The sequence below is a fragment of the Sceloporus occidentalis genome, unplaced genomic scaffold (genome assembly GCF_023333645.1).
Source record: "Sceloporus occidentalis isolate IW3139 unplaced genomic scaffold, rSceOcc1.0.p SCAF_292, whole genome shotgun sequence".
Classification (NCBI taxonomy): domain Eukaryota; kingdom Metazoa; phylum Chordata; class Lepidosauria; order Squamata; family Phrynosomatidae; genus Sceloporus; species Sceloporus occidentalis.
This window is the reverse complement of record NW_028317272.1, coordinates 431,463-453,369: the sequence shown is the minus strand read 5'-3', so window position 1 is coordinate 453,369 and position 21,907 is coordinate 431,463. Positions and strand designations below refer to the sequence as shown.

Sequence of the window (21,907 nt, the reverse complement as noted above, 5' to 3'; positions counted from 1 at the left end):
GGGAGAAGGGAGTGAGAAGGGGTAGGTAGGACAAAAGGGAGTGAGAAGGGGTAGATAGGGCAATCATACTCCTATCATGCCAAGTCTGCGAGTACATCCTGGAATCTGGGTATGCCTGGGCATGATAGAAATGTGATTGCTGTTAACAATCATATATATATATATATATATATATATATATATATTAATATTGTTATCTAATTGTTTTGTCCTATTTTGGTGTGTTACTTACTTGAAATAAAAGTGTTAGATTTTTTTTTATTGTGTGGGGGGGGGGGCATATTCGGTTTCGGCCAGGTAAATGCTGCATTTTCGGTTTCAGTCCAGAATTCGTTTCGGTGCATCCCTACTACTAATGAAGTGGTAGGCCTACACCACATCAATGTTTGGCTTAGTATATAGTGATAGGAGTTATGCTGCACTATTGTCAATGTCTGGCTCAATGTATAGTGATAGGGATTACGCTGTACCACCGTCAATGTGTGCTTCAGTATATAGTGATAGGTGTTATGTTGTACCACCGTCATTGTCTGCCTCAGTATATAGTGGTAGGTGTTATGCTGTACAACCGTCAATGTCTGCCTCAGTATATAGTGATAGGTGTTATGCTGTACCACCGTCAATTTCTGCCTCAGTATATAGTGATAAGTGTTCTGCTGTACCACCGTCAATGTCTGCCTCAGTATATAATGATAACAGTAAGTGTTATGCTGTACCACCTTCAGTGTCTGCGCCGGTATATAACGGTAGAAGCTATGCAGTTTTAAAGTGTGGGGGTGGGGTGCCACATACAGGATCCGCCCCAGGTGCCAAATACTCTAGGTACGCCCCTGCGAGGAACTCTGATCTCTGACAGCCGGGGAAGGTCTGCGCGATGGACGCAGACAACCCCCGCTGCTAGCCACGCCTTCTTCCGGCTGCAGCGTAAGTGCGTGGGATCTAAACGCTGCCCCGGCTACATGACAGGGAAGTCAGAAGCACCGGTAAGTTTGGGGGGGGGGGCGGGGGAGTGTTAAATGGGGGGGGCATAAGGCATTTCTGGAGGCAAAGTGCTCTGTGAAATGCCTTTTAACCCCCTTAATGCCACTCTGCCTCCTGAATGCCTGAAACCTCCCTATATGCCAGTCTTCCCCATAATATGCCTTTTAACCCTCTAAATGCCAGAGTGGCATATAGGGGTATAAGGCATTTCTGGAGGCAGAGTGGCACATAGGGGGTCGAAAGGCATATCATGGGGCACAGTGGCATATAGGGTTAAAAGGCATATCATGGGGCACAGTGGCATATAGGGGGTATAAGGCATTTCGCGGGCAGATGTGCATAACTGGGGGGCAGGTTGGAAAATAGAAGGAAATAAAACCAAAATATTTTTCTCAATCATAGCTTTTATTAAAAAAAAATAGTTTAGATGAAGTAACATTTACTGGTAAAACTTTTTTCCTATAGGGTCGTCTTATATTCAGGCTTTTTCTTTTTTTCCTAAATTAATATTCAGATTTGGGGGGTCGTCTTATAATCAGGGTCGTCTTATAATCGAGCAAATACGGTAATAAAGTTACCTTAAGGTGCAGTTAGAGGTAAAGGGGAGCAAACTGAGGGGAATCTAAATCTTGGGGGCAGTGAAGATTAATGATGTATCTATTCATAAAAGTATTGTGTATGTGTGCTGTGAACAAGTCTGTGAATCTATGAGGGCACTATGGCATATCTGGGGGTATAAATCATATCTGGGGGTATGTGGCACATCTGGGAGGCAGTGTGGCACATCTGGGAGGCAGTGTGGCACATCTGGGAGGCAGTGTGGCTCAAATGTGCATAACTGGGGGGGCAGGTTGGGAAATAAAAACAAGAAATTCTTATCAAAAGTTTTTTATTCTGCTGTTTGTTTTTAACATCCTGTTTGTTTATTAAATTATTTTAAATAAATGAAAAATGTACATTTATTTTTTTTATCCGATTAATCGAAAAAATAATCGACCAACTAATCGATTATGAAAATAATCGTTAGTTGCAGCCCTACATAGATCACAGGTCACACACCCCAAAGCCACCCCTGGCATCCACACTGCCCACATAGATCCTGACTAGCACCCAAATTACACACGTAAGACTTGCCATCTTTGTCCCCAAACAGCCCAACATGAGTCAACTTTGTCCCCAAACAGCCCGGCCTGTTCCATCTTTGTCCTATAAACACCCTGCCTGTGTCATCTTGGTCCCCAAGACTCAAAAACTCTGCTTGTGCCATTTTTGCGCAATTATACATCTATGATACACACAAACACTTTTACAGTCACTCATTAATTAATACTTTCATTCACACAATAATTTATTCACTCATTCACACAAATTCATTAATTCACTCATTTAGACAATTCATCCACACATTAATTCTCTCACTCATTCACACAATGCATCCACACATTCATTAATTTTCTCACTCATTCTCACTCTTTATTTCAATATTCTTACCACTCCCTTTCTTACTATCTCCCCCTCCCCCTTCTCACTATCTACCCAGTCTCCCCCTTCTCACTATCTACCCCTCTCTCTCCCTTCTCACTATCTACCCCTCTCCCCTTCTCACTATCTACCCCTCTCTCCCCTTTTCACTATCTACCCCCTCTCACTATCTACCCTTCCCCTTCTCACTATCTACCCAGTCTCACTCATTCACACAATGCATCCACACATTCATTCATTTTCTCACTCATTCTCACTCTTTAGTTCAATATTCTTACCACTCCCTTTCTTACTATCTCCCCCTCCCCCGTTCTCACTATCTACCCAGTCTCCCCCTTCTCACTATCTACCCCTCTCTCTCCCTTCTCACTATCTACCCCTCTCCCCTTCTTACTATCTACCCCTCTCCCCCTTCTCACTATCTACCCCTCTCACTCCCTTCTCACTATCTACCCCTCTCCCTCCCTTCTCACTATCTACCCTCTCTCTTTTTTAAGTTCACTTAGAGGTCCTGCGGTTGGAGTGTGAAGCCTCTGTCTCCCTCCTCTACCGCAACGCGCGCTGCTTCACTTCTGAGCGCCGGTATATGATGTCATATTCCGGGGCTCAGCATAGAATGCCGGCACCACGTCCGAGCTAGAGGCCTCTTAAAGTGCCATTGCGGGATTGTACCACAGCTAAACAGCAACACTGAAAAATGTTAAAAGAGCCACTGTCCCAAAATGTACTACAAGTAAGAAACGGTCTTGTCATTAAGGGGCTAAATATGAATAGTTCACATGAATGAATATTTACTAGTAAAACTTTTTTTCCTATAGGGTCATCTTATATTCAGTGTGATGACTTTTTGAAGACAGGGCACATGGCAAAAGCCAGAAGGGCCGCCAACACGTGGACCTCGTGGCGCAACGGCAGCGCGTCTGACTCCAGATCAGAAGGTTGCGTGTTCAAATCACGTCGGGGTCAACTTTTTTTTTTTAAATGTTTTAAGAAATTCATAGGACTAAGTGTGTCTTAATGTGTGTTAATTTTATTGTCAATGTATTGTCTAGAGCTTGTTCTAAGAATATTTATCTGCTAAAAAGTATCACAAACCTATTTATAAAATCTTCGCAGCATTGGCTTGAATCAGGAGGTGCCTTGTAGTGGTGTATTTTTCCTAGGGACACATGTCTGAATTAGACACCCATGTAGCTTAACATTTTGCAGAGATAGAAGATCTTCTGAAGGAGAGGAACACACCCTTGACTTATCATTAGACGGACAGTGTTCTCTGCTGGTAGGACACAACTGGCTTTGTAGAAAAAAAGTGATGATGTGACTGCTTGAGGGTGCTGACACATCATTTGCAGGTAAGTTGCACATGGCCGGTTAGCTCAGTTGGTTAGAGCGTGGTGCTAATAACGCCAAGGTCGCGGGTTCGATCCCCGTACGGGCCATCCCATCTTTTGGATCTATTATTCTGTTACGCCACTGGTGTGAATGAGGCAGAAGTGCTTCTCGGCTTGACTAAGCAAGTATAGCATATCCACCATGTACTGTATCTTTAAATCGATATCTCTGTCACTTTTTTACTACTTTCTCCAGATAAAAGCTCCTATATATACTTATATATACACCAGAGAGATACAATAATACCTCTAAATCATAGCCGACGAGGAACGGTTATGCTTTGTGGAAAAAGCTTTGTGGTCCCTTTAAATGTGCACGGTGTTCCTTTTGCACAGTAATATTAACTTGCACCCCCTACTTATTTACATTTAGGAGACCTCGTGGCGCAACAGTAGCGCATCTGACTGCAGATCAGATGGTGGTGTGTGAACAGTTTGTTAGAACGTGGTGCTAATAACTCCAAGGTTGCTGGATTGATCACTGCATTGCGACAGCTGGACCAGTCTATATGGCTTCCTGTATGTGACAAGACCACACGTGTGACCTCGTGGCGCAACGGTAGCGCGTCTGACTCCAGATCAGAAGGTTGCGTGTTCAAATCACGTCGGGGTCAGAGGTGCGGGGAACCAGCAGCGTACCTAGCGGGGGGCGGTCCGCACCGGGTGCCGCTCATCAGGGGGGTGCCAACTTGCAGGCACCCGGCACCCCTGCAGAGACGGACAGCAATGTCCGCCGCTGGAGGAGCAGGCTCGGAAAGGAGCGGTATCGGAGGTCTTTAGCAGACCTCCGGCTCCCTTGAGTGAGCCTCCGATGAGTTAAAGACCTCCGATATCGCTCCCTTGCGATCCGCGCGGCAACAGCTGCTGTGTGCTGGGATTTGTTGTCAGATCCCGGTGCACAACACTGAAGCCGCGCCCACCGCTGTCCGTGCCCTCTGACCCGGAAGAAGATAGAAGAAGAGGAGGAAAAGAAGCTGTAAGGAGAAAAGAGGAAAGGTAGGAAAGCATTCAGTGAGTGAGAGTTGATTGGTGTGTGTGTGTGTGTGTGTGGATTGGTATATGTCTGGATTGGTATATGTGCGGGTTGGTAAGTGTGTGAGAGTGATGGGTGTTATGCTGTACCATTTCCAATGTATTTTTCATTATATAATTATGCTCTAGTACATCATAACTCCCATCACTCTATACTGTTCCATACAGTGGCAGAGCTGGGAGGCAGAGGCCTTGCACCCCCACCGCAGGACTCCTGAAAGGTAAGTGAACTTCAAAGTGGGAGAGGGTAGATAGTTAGGAGGGGGTAGATAGGGAGAAGGGAGTGAGACGGGGGGATAGGGGGTAGATAGGGAGAAGGGAGTGAGAAGGGGTAGGTAGGACAAAAGGGAGTGAGAAGGGGTAGATAGGGCAATCATACTCCTATCATGCCAAGTCTGCGAGTACATCCTGGAATCTGGGTATGCCTGGGCATGATAGAAATGTGATTGCTGTTAACAATCATATATATATATATATATATATATATATATATTAATATTGTTATCTAATTGTTTTGTCCTATTTTGGTGTGTTACTTACTTGAAATAAAAGTGTTAGATTTTTTTTTTATGGTGTGGGGGGGGGCATATTCGGTTTCGGCCAGGTAAATGCTGCATTTTCGGTTTCAGTCCAGAATTCGTTTCGGTGCATCCCTACTACTAATGAAGTGGTAGGCCTACACCACATCAATGTTTGGCTTAGTATATAGTGATAGGAGTTATGCTGCACTATTGTCAATGTCTGGCTCAATGTATAGTGATAGGGATTACGCTGTACCACCGTCAATGTGTGCTTCAGTATATAGTGATAGGTGTTATGTTGTACCACCGTCATTGTCTGCCTCAGTATATAGTGGTAGGTGTTATGCTGTACAACCGTCAATGTCTGCCTCAGTATATAGTGATAGGTGTTATGCTGTACCACCGTCAATTTCTGCCTCAGTATATAGTGATAAGTGTTCTGCTGTACCACCGTCAATGTCTGCCTCAGTATATAATGATAACAGTAAGTGTTATGCTGTACCACCTTCAGTGTCTGCGCCGGTATATAACGGTAGAAGCTATGCAGTTTTAAAGTGTGGGGGTGGGGTGCCACATACAGGATCCGCCCCAGGTGCCAAATACTCTAGGTACGCCCCTGCGAGGAACTCTGATCTCTGACAGCCGGGGAAGGTCTGCGCGATGGACGCAGACAACCCCCGCTGCTAGCCACGCCTTCTTCCAGCTGCAGCGTAAGTGCGTGGGATCTAAACGCTGCCCCGGCTACATGACAGGGAAGTCAGAAGCACCGGTAAGTTTGGGGGGGGGGGCGGGGGAGTGTTAAATGGGGGGGGCATAAGGCATTTCTGGAGGCAAAGTGCTCTGTGAAATGCCTTTTAACCCCCTTAATGCCACTCTGCCTCCTGAATGCCTGAAACCTCCCTATATGCCAGTCTTCCCCATAATATGCCTTTTAACCCTCTAAATGCCAGAGTGGCATATAGGGGTATAAGGCATTTCTGGAGGCAGAGTGGCACATAGGGGGTCGAAAGGCATATCATGGGGCACAGTGGCATATAGGGTTAAAAGGCATATCATGGGGCACAGTGGCATATAGGGGGTATAAGGCATTTCGCGGGCAGATGTGCATAACTGGGGGGCAGGTTGGAAAATAGAAGGAAATAAAACCAAAATATTTTTCTCAATCATAGCTTTTATTAAAAAAAAATAGTTTAGATGAAGTAACATTTACTGGTAAAACTTTTTTCCTATAGGGTCGTCTTATATTCAGGCTTTTTCTTTTTTTCCTAAATTAATATTCAGATTTGGGGGGTCGTCTTATAATCAGGGTCGTCTTATAATCGAGCAAATACGGTAATAAAGTTACCTTAAGGTGCAGTTAGAGGTAAAGGGGAGCAAACTGAGGGGAATCTAAATCTTGGGGGCAGTGAAGATTAATGATGTATCTATTCATAAAAGTATTGTGTATGTGTGCTGTGAACAAGTCTGTGAATCTATGAGGGCACTATGGCATATCTGGGGGTATAAATCATATCTGGGGGTATGTGGCACATCTGGGAGGCAGTGTGGCACATCTGGGAGGCAGTGTGGCACATCTGGGAGGCAGTGTGGCTCAAATGTGCATAACTGGGGGGGCAGGTTGGGAAATAAAAACAAGAAATTCTTATCAAAAGTTTTTTATTCTGCTGTTTGTTTTTAACATCCTGTTTGTTTATTAAATTATTTTAAATAAATGAAAAATGTACATTTATTTTTTTTATCCGATTAATCGAAAAAATAATCGACCAACTAATCGATTATGAAAATAATCGTTAGTTGCAGCCCTACATAGATCACAGGTCACACACCCCAAAGCCACCCCTGGCATCCACACTACCCACATAGATCCTGACTAGCACCCAAATTACACACGTAAGACTTGCCATCTTTGTCCCCAAACAGCCCAACATGAGTCAACTTTGTCCCCAAACAGCCCGGCCTGTTCCATCTTTGTCCTATAAACACCCTGCCTGTGTCATCTTGGTCCCCAAGACTCAAAAACTCTGCTTGTGCCATTTTTGCGCAATTATACATCTATGATACACACAAACACTTTTACAGTCACTCATTAATTAATACTTTCATTCACACAATAATTTATTCACTCATTCACACAAATTCATTAATTCACTCATTTAGACAATTCATCCACACATTAATTCTCTCACTCATTCACACAATGCATCCACACATTCATTAATTTTCTCACTCATTCTCACTCTTTATTTCAATATTCTTACCACTCCCTTTCTTACTATCTCCCCCTCCCCCTTCTCACTATCTACCCAGTCTCCCCCTTCTCACTATCTACCCCTCTCTCTCCCTTCTCACTATCTACCCCTCTCCCCTTCTCACTATCTACCCCTCTCTCCCCTTTTCACTATCTACCCCCTCTCACTATCTACCCTTCCCCTTCTCACTATCTACCCAGTCTCACTCATTCACACAATGCATCCACACATTCATTCATTTTCTCACTCATTCTCACTCTTTAGTTCAATATTCTTACCACTCCCTTTCTTACTATCTCCCCCTCCCCCGTTCTCACTATCTACCCAGTCTCCCCCTTCTCACTATCTACCCCTCTCTCTCCCTTCTCACTATCTACCCCTCTCCCCTTCTTACTATCTACCCCTCTCCCCCTTCTCACTATCTACCCCTCTCACTCCCTTCTCACTATCTACCCCTCTCCCTCCCTTCTCACTATCTACCCTCTCTCTTTTTTAAGTTCACTTAGAGGTCCTGCGGTTGGAGTGTGAAGCCTCTGTCTCCCTCCTCTACCGCAACGCGCGCTGCTTCACTTCTGAGCGCCGGTATATGATGTCATATTCCGGGGCTCAGCATAGAATGCCGGCACCACGTCCGAGCTAGAGGCCTCTTAAAGTGCCATTGCGGGATTGTACCACAGCTAAACAGCAACACTGAAAAATGTTAAAAGAGCCACTGTCCCAAAATGTACTACAAGTAAGAAACGGTCTTGTCATTAAGGGGCTAAATATGAATAGTTCACATGAATGAATATTTACTAGTAAAACTTTTTTTCCTATAGGGTCATCTTATATTCAGTGTGATGACTTTTTGAAGACAGGGCACATGGCAAAAGCCAGAAGGGCCGCCAACATGTGGACCTCGTGGCGCAACGGTAGCGCGTCTGACTCCAGATCAGAAGGTTGCGTGTTCAAATCACGTCGGGGTCAACTTTTTTTTTTTTTTTTAAATGTTTTAAGAAATTCATAGGACTAAGTGTGTCTTAATGTGTGTTAATTTTATTGTCAATGTATTGTCTAGAGCTTGTTCTAAGAATATTTATCTGCTAAAAAGTATCACAAACCTATTTATAAAATCTTCGCAGCATTGGCCTGAATCAGGAGGTGCCTTGTAGTGGTGTATTTTTCCTAGGGACACATGTCTGAATTAGACACCCATGTAGCTTAACATTTTGCAGAGATAGAAGATCTTCTGAAGGAGAGGAACACACCCTTGACTTATCATTAGACGGACAGTGTTCTCTGCTGGTAGGACACAACTGGCTTTGTAGAAAAAAAGTGATGATGTGACTGCTTGAGGGTGCTGACACATCATTTGCAGGTAAGCTGCACATGGCCGGTTAGCTCAGTTGGTTAGAGCGTGGTGCTAATAACGCCAAGGTCGCGGGTTCGATCCCTGTACGGGCCATGGACTTTTCATTTTAACAGGTAGCCCGTCTGACTCCAGATCAGAAGGTTGCGTGTTCAACTCACGTCGGGGTCAACTTTTTTTTTTTTTTTAATGTCCTGATTAATGTTCCTTAACAAGACATCAAGCACCACTTACCATACGTATGAGCGTAAATTTAACCACCAGACCAACACCAACAACTTACAAAAACAGTTTTTAAAATAATAATGACTTCATTTTCACTGACAAAGTAATTAATTATACCTATAACTTATAGTATTCAATTAAACTTGCTTTTTTCCATCCAAGAAATTCATAGGACATAATGTCTTAATTTGTCAATTTATTATCTTTTTTTTAAATGTAATTGTTACTTTTTTCACTGTCCTCCTATTGTAATAGTGCTATTGAATCTAGTGGCGCTCTATCAATAAACGTAACAGGCTGGCACACATCTATAGCTATCTAGAGCTATTCTTAGAATAATCTAGAGCTTATTCTAAGAATATTTATCTGCTAAAAAGTATCACAAACCTATTTATAAAATCTTTCGCAGCATTAGCCTGAATCAGCAGGTGCCTTGTAGTGGTGTATTTTTCCTAGATACATTTAAAACTTGTAATATTATGATAAAAACAGAGTGTACAAATTTATCAGTACCGACGAAGAAAACTAAAAATTAATATGCTCATAGTCGGTTTACATAATGTGGCTGAAATGCACCTTGTGCTATAATACATTTTGCTCCGCCTCTAAAAGAATACTTAGTGTAATTCAGTGGAATGATTTTTTTGCAGACTACTGTTCACAGGGCATAGGTCAGCAGCATGCATGCTATGTAGACCTCGTGGCGCAACGGTAGCGCGTCTGACTCCAGATCAGAAGGTTGCGTGTTCAAATCACGTCGGGGTCAATTTGTTTTGTTGTTGTTGAAAATATGCTCATTAATGTTCCTTAACGAGACATCAAGCACCCCTTACCATACGCATGAGCGTAAATTCAAACACCAATAACTTATAAAAACAGGTTTTAAATAATTATTACTTTTGTTTTTGGCCCATTCGTTTTCAGGCAACAAATTTCATTCCCTGCCCGGCTGGAAATTATGGGCATTTTTAATACAGGAACAAAATACATTGGCTGGTGCTCACATTTTGTAAATTTACTGTACCTTTACGGTTATTTATTACTAAAATATGACTTTACTGCCCCTCTAAATCCTAATTATACTTTGTGGAAAAAAGTGTTGATGCAAGTGTTTGCGGGTCCTGAAATAAGGCTTCAAATCATAGCATGTGGCCGGTTAGCTCAGTTGGTTAGAGCGTGGTGCTAATAACGCCAAGGTCGCGGGTTCGGTCCCCGTACGGGCCGGAGCAATTTTTTTAACTGGTATCTCCTTTCAATTTTAATTTCTCTTTAAAAACTTGCAATATTACGATAAAAACAGTATACAAATTCAATCAGTACGGACAAAGAAAACGAAAAATTAAAATGCTCATAGTCGGTCTACCAAATGTGACCAGAATGCTTATGTGGAAATGATTGGGTTCTGTCTGTAGAACAGTTCATGTAATATAAGTCAGTGTGAAGACATTTTAGAGACCAGGGTTCACAAGGCAAACTCTATGTAGACCTCGTGGCGCAACGGTAGCGCGTCTGACTCCAGATCAGAAGGTTGCGTGTTCAAATCACGTCGGGGTCATGTTTTTTTAAATTTTATTTTTAAATGTCCTGATTAATGTTCCTTAACAAGGCATCAAGCACCACCTTCAACCACCAGACCAATACCAATAACGTATAAAAATAATAATTATTTCATGTTGAGTGACCAACTCATCAAATATACCTAGAACTTATAGTATTCACTTAGACGCACTTTTTTGGCAGGACAATGTGTGTGTTAATTTTATTGCCAATTTGTTATCTTTTTTTAAATTGTATTGTTAATTTTCACTGTCCTATAGTAATAGTGCTACAGAATTTGTTTAGCTTGTTTTTGGCCCATTCTTTTTCGGGGCACAAAATTTCATTTCCTGCCCATTCGGCTTGGCCGAAAATTAGGGCCATTTTTAATTCCAGAACGAAAAAATTAATTGCCTGGTGCCACATTCATTCTCTCTCTCATGCTCTCTAAATGTCCACTTCCGCTTCCCCCGACTGCTACCGCATCTTCTTCACCTTCTATCTTCTCTGTCTTCTACTATCTTCTTTAGTTGTTCGCATGTCTGCAGACAGAGCACAATGGAAACTTTCGCCAAAATGGTGGCGCTTGCGCTGACTTCCTCTCCCCGATGTGAGTAAATGTGGACACACGAAAAATTTCACCATATGGCCATATTAGCCAAATAGAAAATGGAGTCTTTAGCTGAAGTCTCCAACATAGCTGAATACTTTTAATTAGGCCAACACAGAAAAAAAAGATATAGACTTACATGAACTTTTGGAGAACTCAGACATCTTTTTTGTTGATGGAATCATCTGCTGAAGATTGTCAACTAAATTCAATCATAGGTCTTGGTGGATCATGCTTGCCTAAGATTGTCGGAAAATGAGACCAGAATGAAGATAAAATTGTCTAATTTCATTTATATTGCATAGTTTAAATACAATGAGATGTTTGCTTACTACCTTCGCATCTTTTAGCGCAAGTAAGTTCATTAACTAAAACCTGTGATAGCCTGCAATTTATTTTTATTAGTTTTTTTTTTTGTCTTAGAAACTGTTTTGGAGATGTGGTTATAGTTAAAAAGCCAGAGGTGTCATGCTGTAGCTGCATCTGTGAAGATTGTGAAGCTGCCAGTGGTCCACGTAAGGCCGCAGAAAACATCGGGTCTCTAATCATCTTCGTCTGGGGCAAAAAAAATTAAATAGATATGCTGGTCCAAGAGAAGGTCTTTAGAAGAAGGTGATAACTTTTATTGGGCACACCGAAAAGATGTCTCACAGGCTTTTGGGATCTCAGAGGTCTCCTCTTCACATGAAATGTACTCAAGTGGTATTAGAACTCTAATTAAAACCTCCCGGCCAGTACTCATATACAGCAACTGGCAAAGAACGGTGGGATTTTATTGTCAGCGAGATCTCCAAAAGTTGCCCCTCATCGAGTGAGGATGTGGGGAGGTAAGATGCTCGCACTGGGCCCCTACAAGTGAGAGACTGTGGGATGGAGAGCAATATTATTGCAGGAAAAGGGATACAAAACGCTCGGCCTGGGGAAGACGCACCATATGCTCTGCGCTGGACAAGCACAATATGCTCTGCTAGGGACTATGAGTCAGTATGACAGATGTTCTGGAGGACCAAGCCCACAGAGAGGGCACCGCGCTCTCTAAGGCATTGGCAGGGAAGGGGAGATATGATATTCTGCAGGGTTCTGCCACGGAATAGGATACGCAACGCTCTGCAGACCATCTGTCTGGCTGGATGTGAGCTGCTAATCGCTCTGCTAATCTGGAAACCAGGGGCTGGGAGCAGGGGGGGGTGAAATGCCAGTGACTGAGATGGACAAGTGACTTTAGAAACAGGAGACAGCCACAGGTGTGTCCAGGGCTGGACGGGGGGCTTTCCTCTAGGACACGTAGGAGATGGTGTGGTATAAAGCCAACGGGGGAAGGAATAGAGAGACGCAGATGCAAGGAGGGTTTGTAAACGAGGCTCGGACTCATATAGTGGGTCAGGAACGGGTGGCTTGTCACAGGGAAGCCAAAGAGCTACAGAAGAACTGGAAAGGAATTTGGGGACCAAGCCCTTTCCCAAACTCAACAAAAATAATCAAGCCCCCCTTTTTTTCGCTTTACCCTGTCTTGGTGCCTCTGCCCCTCTGTTGCATCAACATTTCCTTCCTACCCCTTACCCCTGTTGTTTGAAATACCTATTTTTATTGTTCTAATTCCCCTTGTTCTGCGCGTTTTCCCTGGTGGGACTGTTATCATGTTCTCTCACACTCCTCGTGGCAGCATAGGGCGAGTTGGTAGGTTTAGCGTGGATGAAATTTATGGATTCAACGTCTCTAAGAAGCTGAAACCCCGAGGCGAGCTGAAGAGAAGAGGGGAGAATGGGACAGCCGCCCCCCACCTTTTAAACAATGCCCGGGAACAACAACTTCATGACTTTCTCGGCCAGGGGGTGCCCAGTGGAATGCGGTACAGGTGAGTACCATTCATACACATCTGGATAGCTTTATATGTAGGAAAATCTAAATCACATCACTATCAGAATGTATACAGGGAAGTGATTCGGGTGCCATTTGAAAAAATTAAAGACAATTTCCTAATTAAGGGGGTCTCGTTAAAAGACATCGTACAGAGTCTACATGAGTCAGATGATTTGGTGTCCACACCAAGCCATGGTTAGCTTAGTCTTGAGCTGTTATCATAATAAGTGGGTCATAATTCCCCGTACAGCATTGCGTCAGTAATGCCGACATGTAAAATCCTACATGAATGACAAGGGAGAAACCACGAATGGCACACAGGATGGGTTACGCATCTCAGATCGCAGTATCGTTGCCGTTGGGTCATTTTTGAGAACTGGCCTTCTAGGCTCGGGGTAGTAGGCTATGGTTGGAATACGTGGATTGTGTTACAGGATTCAGACTATATTATGAAGCCAAGTGATTATTAAATCAAGCAAAACATATTGATATGAATTCTGGGAGGTTGTCCAAAGGGCTCATGCGCCAAGGAGGTATTTATTGTAAGAAAATCTACTCACACAATGTAGTCTTGATGTTGTTAAAACGTCATGGTGGAAGTTCTTATTGTTTTGGGGCTGCATTTAGATTGAATTATGTTGTAAATAACATAATCCCAAGTGTTCCTGGTCAGAAATACGAGTCCCACTTTGGGACCTAAATCCATACCTGGGAACTCTCCAGGTTTCGCCTGGAGACTCTGGGTGATGCGTTGCGTCTCCGAGTTACTAAGAGGAAACGCTGGGTCATAGGAGCTTACTAGCTGATGCAGACACATGCCTGCTGATTTAGACCATACTAGCTGATGCAGACTCATGCCTGCTGATTTAGACATTAGCAGTTGATACACTTTCCTGTTGCTTTAGACCTTAGAAGCCGATGCAGATACATGCCTGCAAATTTAGACCTTAGCAGCAGACATTTTCGTATGAATCGTATGAAGTTAGACCTTAATAACGGATGCAGACACATGCCTGCAGATTTAGACCTTGGCAGTCAATGCAGACACATTCCTTTTAAGTTAGACCTTAGCAGCCGATGCAGACACATGCCTGCTAATTTAGACCTTAGCAGATGATGCAGACACAGTCCTGCTGAGTAAGACCTTACTAGCAGATGCAAACACATGCCTGCTGATTTAGACCTTGGCAGTCGATGCACATTCCTGTTGAGTTAGACCTCGCCAGCCGATGCACACACATTCCTGCCAAGCAAGACACAACAAGCAGATGCATTCCTGGCGAGTTAGACCTAACCAGCCTATACAGAAGCATTCCTTCATAAGGCTAGACATAGCCAGTAGATACTGACATGCACTGGTGTAATTAGATATCAGTAGGCAATGCGGACATAGCCCATTTGATGTTGATGTCGATGATGTTGACTGCCACGTCACATTTCTGCCAGTTCCATTGGGCTATTTGGCTTGTGACCATGGATGGTCCATTCTTTCTTTATACCTGACATGTATGTTCTAATGTCAGCTCTTACTAAACACACAGAATTACTATAAGGGAAATAAAAAAAGAAGGTTGTCCGGGGGTGAAACATAAAAAGCGATGTTTTTACGCACACACAGGGTATAAATATATATATATATAGGATATATATAGGTCTCCAGCTCGCTGACTGGGAGGGGGGAGCACACTGTTGTTGAGGTGTCAGAGGCAGTTAGCATCAGGTCAGCCTGTTTACCCCAGCGGCTACATCATCTTCCCATAATCCTCTGCTGCTAACAGGGAAAGGTGGTGCCAGTCAACTCTTTCCACCCTTCTAAAATTCTCATCTTACATTATAGTGTATCCTTCTGTCCGTGTTGTATCAAGTTCTCTTATCCAATCAAAAAAAAAATTCCATTGTCCCAACGTTCAGCCCATAACCAACAATTTTTCATATTCTCATATTCTCTGTTTTTGTACCCCATTTCTTTTCTCTAACCAAAGTTGCTCGTTCACTGAATACTCTCTACAGAGAAGCTCAGATGCAGGAATCTCGAATCCACCAGTTATAACCCTAGAAGATCCCAAGCCTTCCCTTCCACGTTTTTTTTCTCCAGTCTCGATAGTCTCTTTCCTCGCTCTCCCTTATTTCCTTCTTTTTCTTTAGACATTGTCTGCTTCTGTATCTCTTTTTCCATCGTCGCATTCTTTCCATACCTCTTTCCTTCATAGCTCAATATACATTTCTTCTCCTCTCTCCCTTGCCCAGCTCCATGCCTCAGCTGTGCCCCCCCCCCGGGCACGCAGACACAGAAGGGACACGGCTGTCGCACTTCGTGTGTCTCTGAGACATCTCAGGCGAAAGTAATGCTGCGTCTCTCTAAAGCTAGCGGGGTTCAGGAGCTGTGTCTTCTATGTTCTTCTTTAGGTCATTTGATCACTTCCCATCTGTCAATCCTTTAAACTCAGTTATACCTCCAACTCCATGCTTGCTTTCCTCCTTCATTTGGTGCCATTGGGACTCTTTGTGACTCTTCTCCTTAAATATTTTCCTTCTCTCCAACTTTCCCCACCTCTCTTGTTTTTTTTTTTTAACTTTGCCCCTCTGCATAAAATCTCTAATTTCTGCATTCTGATGCCTTCACCTTCTTCCCTCTCCCTCAACGTGTTCTCCTTCTACTGCCCACTCTTCTTCTCATCTTCATGTACACCTATAAATCTTCCTGTAATGACATCTTTGGAAGCCCCCTACGCAGGGGTGGTGGATTCAAACGAAGGGTGTTGGGCTCCGGATTGGGAGAGCCCATCTCTCCTCCATATCGATGGGTCGCCCATCGGCCGGCAGACTGTGGACTGGATGGATTCATGAGGACACATGGAGTATCACTGACAGAGACGGGAATGAGATACAGGTACATATGATTTACACGCCAGCATTCAACTGGTAGGTCATACATCCCTCAAACTTAAAAAGTCTTTCAATGGTTCTGCAGAGAAGTATCTTTTTAGTAGGAAAGCGTTAAAGTCTTTGGCTCAGACGAACAACAAGGGTCCGTACAATGAATTACTTCTGACCTTATCATCATTTACACAGATGTAGAGAATAATTGGTAGACCCTTTCAGTACTTGATCATAGGCAAACTGCAATAAGGTCTAAGAATTAGTGCGATTTGTGTTTTCTTCTTGGTTCCTTGCGTATGGTTGTAGATATAGATGTCTGTGTAATAAATAAATTGTTGTCTGCTGCGACCATCTGGGGTTCACAAATTACCCCACTTTTTTAGATGGTATAAAACTAACTTTAACTAACTCAGCCCAAGAGGTGATAGCTAAAGTAGTATTTTAGATGCGATACTAAGAAAAATAGGTCGTCCAAACATGAACCAACGGACAAAGCCCAGGGTGGGCTGAAACATACATGTGGAATAGTGGGTTCTCATGTGCCGAGGAACTGATTTAGGCCTGGACTACACTTATGAGTATGAGTATACCGGGAAACTCACCCAGGCACTTGGGGTGAAGAACTGCTTCTCCAGTGTTTTCAAACTCCGGGTAGGTAGCAGTTTTTGGTCGTGCCCACTCCCCACATATTTTGTTTGTCTCTCTCCTAGCTCAGCATCTCATAGGATGGCGATGCGTTTACCAAAACACATCTCATGCTAGCCAGCATCGTACTTGCCACCAGCTCCAGTGTGGTGGCTCTTGCGAAATTTCCAATAGCTTTAACAAGAGGTCCCCCCGCATGCATGTGCGGAAAGAACTCCCATTGATTTCAAAAGGAACTCTTTCCTGCAAGCAGCCCAAACTGTTGTGAAAATTAGGTAACAGATAGGGTGCCTAAAGAAGCGGTACTTTCCTGGCGAAACCCGGGGACTTCCCAGGTGTTCCAATGTCTTGTATAAGGCTCTAGCTTCACCTCCTAAAACTTGTTTGCATGCGCCTACCCAGAATCCTCTGTGGTTGTGGCAGCACCATGAGATTTCTGAGGGAAAAACAAGCCTTCTGGTGTCTGTAGATGAGTGTTTAATAATACTTCTACTACCCCTTAATTTTAAGTGGAAGGGTTTTCCATCACCTTTACTCACCATAGCTTTTGTTGTTGGTATCTCCTAAAACCATAACATCCACTTCAAGCATTGGGAGGTATGCAATCCCAATAATTCTTGTGATTGCAAAAGTCTGTTTTACCTGCGACCGGTGACCTTTCCCAGTTCAGTAAAATGCACTAAACAAGTTATGTGATGAACCCTCAATCCGGCAAAGAAAGAACGGAATCATCATTCAAGCGCGATGCGCGTTAGAGTTAGTATCACCATCTAGTGGTCAGTTTAGGAATTGTAATCAATTAAAAAAATGACCCAGCAAATGCTTATTGAAGGTGCTGTTCCACCTACGCAGCTGAACTGAACACTTTTACGAAGTGCAGTGGCATCTTCTGAGCTAGGCCGCTACTAGAGCTAGGGCGGCAGATGAAGGAGGTGAGATAGCGCCTCTGTCGCATAGCCAGGGGCAGATTGCCATTACAGAGTGGTCAGAGTCCCTAGCATGCCACTGCTCCATGGGCAGGTTGGGAAGATAAGAGATCTCCATTGTAACTGTCTCATATACACCGTGGAGCACCATGCCATGGAAAATTCACTCCATGCTCCACATGTAGACTGCTGGGATATGACGTCATCTCATGGTGCTCGGTGTAGAGGACGGTGGCCGTGGTACGGAGCAGCCAAGCCTAGGACAGCAACCAGCCGGGAGTAAGTCTGGCATTCAAACCCATCCCAAGAAAAGAAAACTCTTAAAAGAGCCACTTCTTTTTGTTTCTTCAACTTTATTTAGGAAACCCTCAATCGATCCAGGTTGGAAGTGAACCACAAACAGGCAGCGTCTGTAACTAATAAAGTACACGCTTTATCAGAATTGTAAAAAAAAATAACTTCTCCAAATTATAAAAGATAATTATAATAATAATAAAACGACGGATCTAATTTAATTTTATAAATTATTTTGCATAAGTGGAACAGCAGCTTTAAATGTATTCAGTTTAATTGATTGAATTTGTCTCATTCATTAATTAAATGGCATTTTTGGACTGTTTTCTTTATATTAAAACCCAAATGGTGAAGCCTATTGGATGACAGAAGGCAATTCTATTACCTAATATAAAAGTATTAAATTAGGTTACATTATAAGAACATTATTGTAATTAAACCTAATAAGGAGAGGGATTCGTGAAAATGGTTATTTTAATTAAAATCCTATTAAAACACTCACATAACACATAATTATTTCAGATATATCATTATAAACATGAGGAATTTATTATTAGTTTTAATTGCAAATAATATATATTATTATAATTTATTGTTTTATATAGCACCGCCATATTCCGCAGCGCTGTACATTATATAGCATGAATGCAGAATTTATATGGTCTGATAACAAACAGTGAAAACAATAAAGATATATGGGGCTCGATTTAATGACCCGTCTAAATCTTAACCCCTTAACCCCTTAAGGACAACGGGCGGTCCCTAAACCCATCGACAACAATGCATTTTGAGCCCGTACATGTACAGGCTTTGTCATTAAGGGGTTAATGACAAAGCCCGTACATTAACTGGTGTAAATAGCGAGAGGAAATGCACATTTTAAATACATAATTGTGATGAGGGACTCTATATTGAGTTTGCTACATTGTAATCAAGAGAACTTCCCTCCCATTGATCTTAAAGCAACCAATCAGTGGCACGAATCATTGGAACACGAAGGAGGAGGGCATCGGCAGCTGCAGGGCTGCAGCTTCTGCGTCAGATGTCTTTAATATGGATTTTTTTTCCCCAGGAGAGTAATCTGTCCCTTTAAGAGTAGTATAGACTTCACAGTCCTATCCTTAGCGATGTCTCATCTCCTGCTTTCCAATACTTGACACATAAACATAATTATTTATGCTCCGAATGGGTTCTTAACCGCCCCCAAATTCTATGTTTCTATGTAAGATAATGAACTCAGAAGACAAAGGGGTTTTTTTTTTCCTCCACAATTTGATTTAAACAGATTGGAAGAGAAGTATGTTAAACCGAACGGCAGATGTAGTTCAATGTAAGAAAGAATAAGGTTATGCATTTGCAAATTATTTAAAAAAACATACTAAATCACATTTTTTTGTAAAATTTGTCCAAGGACATTTGTGATCATTTAACAGACCATATATAAAGTAAGACATATATAAAGTTCTTCTGACCGCTGCCTTCATCTTCCCCGTTTGATCTTTGGTTCAATTTGATTGACTAGAAGTCATTCTTCCACTTAAGTCTTCATGGGTGTCATGTTAAGAAGCCTTGGTGGATAATGTTTGTAGTTGTGCCACTGATAGAGGAACTTAGATATTTTCCGAAGTAAGAATCGTCGCTGCTGTCTGAGGGTCTCTGAGGTCCTGAAATCTTGGGAATCTACTACAAGGTATCACAAACCTCTAGAAAATGTACCTGGAGAATGGTCTAGGAATACATTTACAACAGACCTCACGCCAAATGATAGTCTTCAAGGTAACTTAATGTTTCGATGCTTATTTATAATCATGGGTAGGACCTCGCCTTGAATGTGCAGAGCAGTTCTGGGCATTCGTCCATGAGAAAGGTCACTTTAATACAAAACGACGCGACAGATTTCAGATATGGGGCATTTACAGTGTTTTTTGAGGTCACACCTATGAGATCACCATCCGAAACGAGATGAAGACATATAGAAATTTCTTTTCAGAGTTCCAAAGTGTGAGAGCTTATTGGATTGAAATGTTTGATTTAGAGGATATATTTATTTATGTAAATGAAGCGAGACAGGAGGAAATATAGGTCAAAATCTGTTTTCAGCTTCATGATTTTAAGGCTCCGTGACGATTTCTTTTAGGTTAGAGCAGAGCGTCTTGCGGGAACCGTGCGTGTTTGGAAACACGGGGGGCAATCATCGGGAGGCCTTCTCCTCCACATGACCCTCACACTCGCCTCTCCTCATTCCCTCTTAACACATTTATATTGATCCTCTCCCCATCTCACTTTTCCTCTCGTTCTCTGTTTCCATCTTCTTTCCACCCTTCTGCTTATCTCCATCTCATTCTTTCTGCTCCACTGTCTAGTTTATTTTCCTCTCTTTCTGCAGCAGTCTCTCACCTCGTTTGCTACAAACGCTTTTCTCCCACTCTCATGTGGTCCGGCCCTCTCTGCGTCTCACTCGCTTTCTCACTACCCCTCTCATTCTTCTTCGTGGTCACTTTTACTCATTCTCACCCTCTCTCTATATATGTCTTTCTGCTCTTTCTCTTTTTTCCTGTTCTTCCTCCCTCTCTCTCTGCTTGTCACCTTTTCTCTATCTTTCTCTCCTCCTCTCTGTCTCCCTCTCTCTTTCTTTTTTTCCTGTTCTTCCTCCCTCCCTCTCTCTCTCTCTGCTTCTCACCTTTTCTCTATCCCTCTCTCCTCCTCTCTCTCCCCCCCTCTCTTTTTCTTTTGTCCTGTTCTTCCTCCCTCCCTTTCTGCTTGTCACCTTTTCTCTATCCCTCTCTCCTCCTCTCTGTCTCCCTCTCTCCCCTCTCTCTCTCTCTTTTTCTTTTTTCCTGTTCTTCCTCCCTCTCTGCTTGTCACCTTTTCTCTATCCCTCTCTCCTCCTCTCTGTCTCCCTCTCTCCCCTGTCTCTCTCTCTCTGCGTCACATCGTGCTGAGTCAGAGATTTCTCATTGTAGCAGAGCCCGGTTCTGCAGTTCCCTTTCTGCTGCATTAAATTTCTTCACACATCCATCTCCTTGTCTTTCTCGCTCTGCCCATTCCCCCCCCCCATCGCAGAGATGTTCTCCCAAGTTACCCGGCTCTATGGACCACTTCCTTAACCCTTCTTGCGCCGAGAACCATTTCCCCAATAACCCTATTCCCAGCCTCCACCAGGATCCTCTGTGTATTGACTCCTTTCCCCGTCAAACACCTGGAAGGTCTGGAACACTCACCAGAGTCGCGCTTACCCTCACTCCATTGCTGCAATGCTGTCCTTAACCCCTTCGCTCCAATGCACTAGCTCAACCCCCCTTAACCCTTTCCTTCCCACTTGCCCGCAAGACTGCCCTTCATCGCCCCACAGAGTCCCCGTTTCTCAACTTATTTGCTCCAACGTAGCATTCCTGTTTAACCCTTCAACTTCCAGACCAGTGTCCCTTAATTCCATTAACCTGTCACCGGCAATTCGGTGTAGCCGTCTTCCCACCTGCGCAGCTTGAACTGCCAAAGCTCTGGACATTTATACCCCCTTTCCTGGCCATGTTTTTTTGCATGGTGGTCCCTCCTCTGGGACAGCAGAGGACTACAGGGGTATAAAATTGCCATTGCAGCATAATAGTAGTACATATAATGGGAACCGCCGGCCTTTCTGCGTCCCACCTTTGCGGACGTGACACTGGCATTTTGTCGGTGGGGGGTTAATTTTGTCATCATTTTTGGGCACAAAATCCTGACAGATACATTTATATGTAGAATGCACGGCATTTAATGGCGTGATCGTGTACTTTTTTTAAACATTGGTGCAATGCTATTTTGTTTGCATTTATTCCTGTTTTCTTTTTTTTTTTTGCACCTGCGCCACCTTTATACAAAGCCCCCCATATATGTGCGTAGTACCCACATACATGCGTTGCGAGTAGGGTGGAGAGGGAGGAGCCA

General features: G+C 43.2%; 8 non-coding genes across 8 annotated transcripts; all 8 read left to right on the top strand.

The window, feature by feature from the left end:
* The first annotated feature begins 3,357 nt into the window (after positions 1 to 3,357).
* On the top strand, positions 3,358 to 3,429 carry TRNAW-CCA (transfer RNA tryptophan (anticodon CCA)). The gene has a single exon. It is a non-coding gene; the product is annotated as a tRNA-Trp (tRNA).
* A 399-nt stretch (positions 3,430 to 3,828) lies between these two features.
* TRNAI-AAU (transfer RNA isoleucine (anticodon AAU)) lies at positions 3,829 to 3,902 on the top strand. Its single transcript has one exon. It is a non-coding gene; the product is annotated as a tRNA-Ile (tRNA).
* A 494-nt stretch (positions 3,903 to 4,396) lies between these two features.
* TRNAW-CCA (transfer RNA tryptophan (anticodon CCA)) lies at positions 4,397 to 4,468 on the top strand. Its single transcript has one exon. It is a non-coding gene; the product is annotated as a tRNA-Trp (tRNA).
* A 4,082-nt stretch (positions 4,469 to 8,550) lies between these two features.
* Positions 8,551 to 8,622, top strand: TRNAW-CCA (transfer RNA tryptophan (anticodon CCA)). The gene has a single exon. It is a non-coding gene; the product is annotated as a tRNA-Trp (tRNA).
* Positions 8,623 to 9,026: 404 nt separating this feature from the next.
* On the top strand, positions 9,027 to 9,100 carry TRNAI-AAU (transfer RNA isoleucine (anticodon AAU)). The gene has a single exon. It is a non-coding gene; the product is annotated as a tRNA-Ile (tRNA).
* Positions 9,101 to 9,923: 823 nt separating this feature from the next.
* On the top strand, positions 9,924 to 9,995 carry TRNAW-CCA (transfer RNA tryptophan (anticodon CCA)). The gene has a single exon. It is a non-coding gene; the product is annotated as a tRNA-Trp (tRNA).
* A 384-nt stretch (positions 9,996 to 10,379) lies between these two features.
* Positions 10,380 to 10,453, top strand: TRNAI-AAU (transfer RNA isoleucine (anticodon AAU)). Its single transcript has one exon. It is a non-coding gene; the product is annotated as a tRNA-Ile (tRNA).
* A 259-nt stretch (positions 10,454 to 10,712) lies between these two features.
* Positions 10,713 to 10,784, top strand: TRNAW-CCA (transfer RNA tryptophan (anticodon CCA)). Its single transcript has one exon. It is a non-coding gene; the product is annotated as a tRNA-Trp (tRNA).
* Positions 10,785 to 21,907: the final 11,123 nt, after the last annotated feature.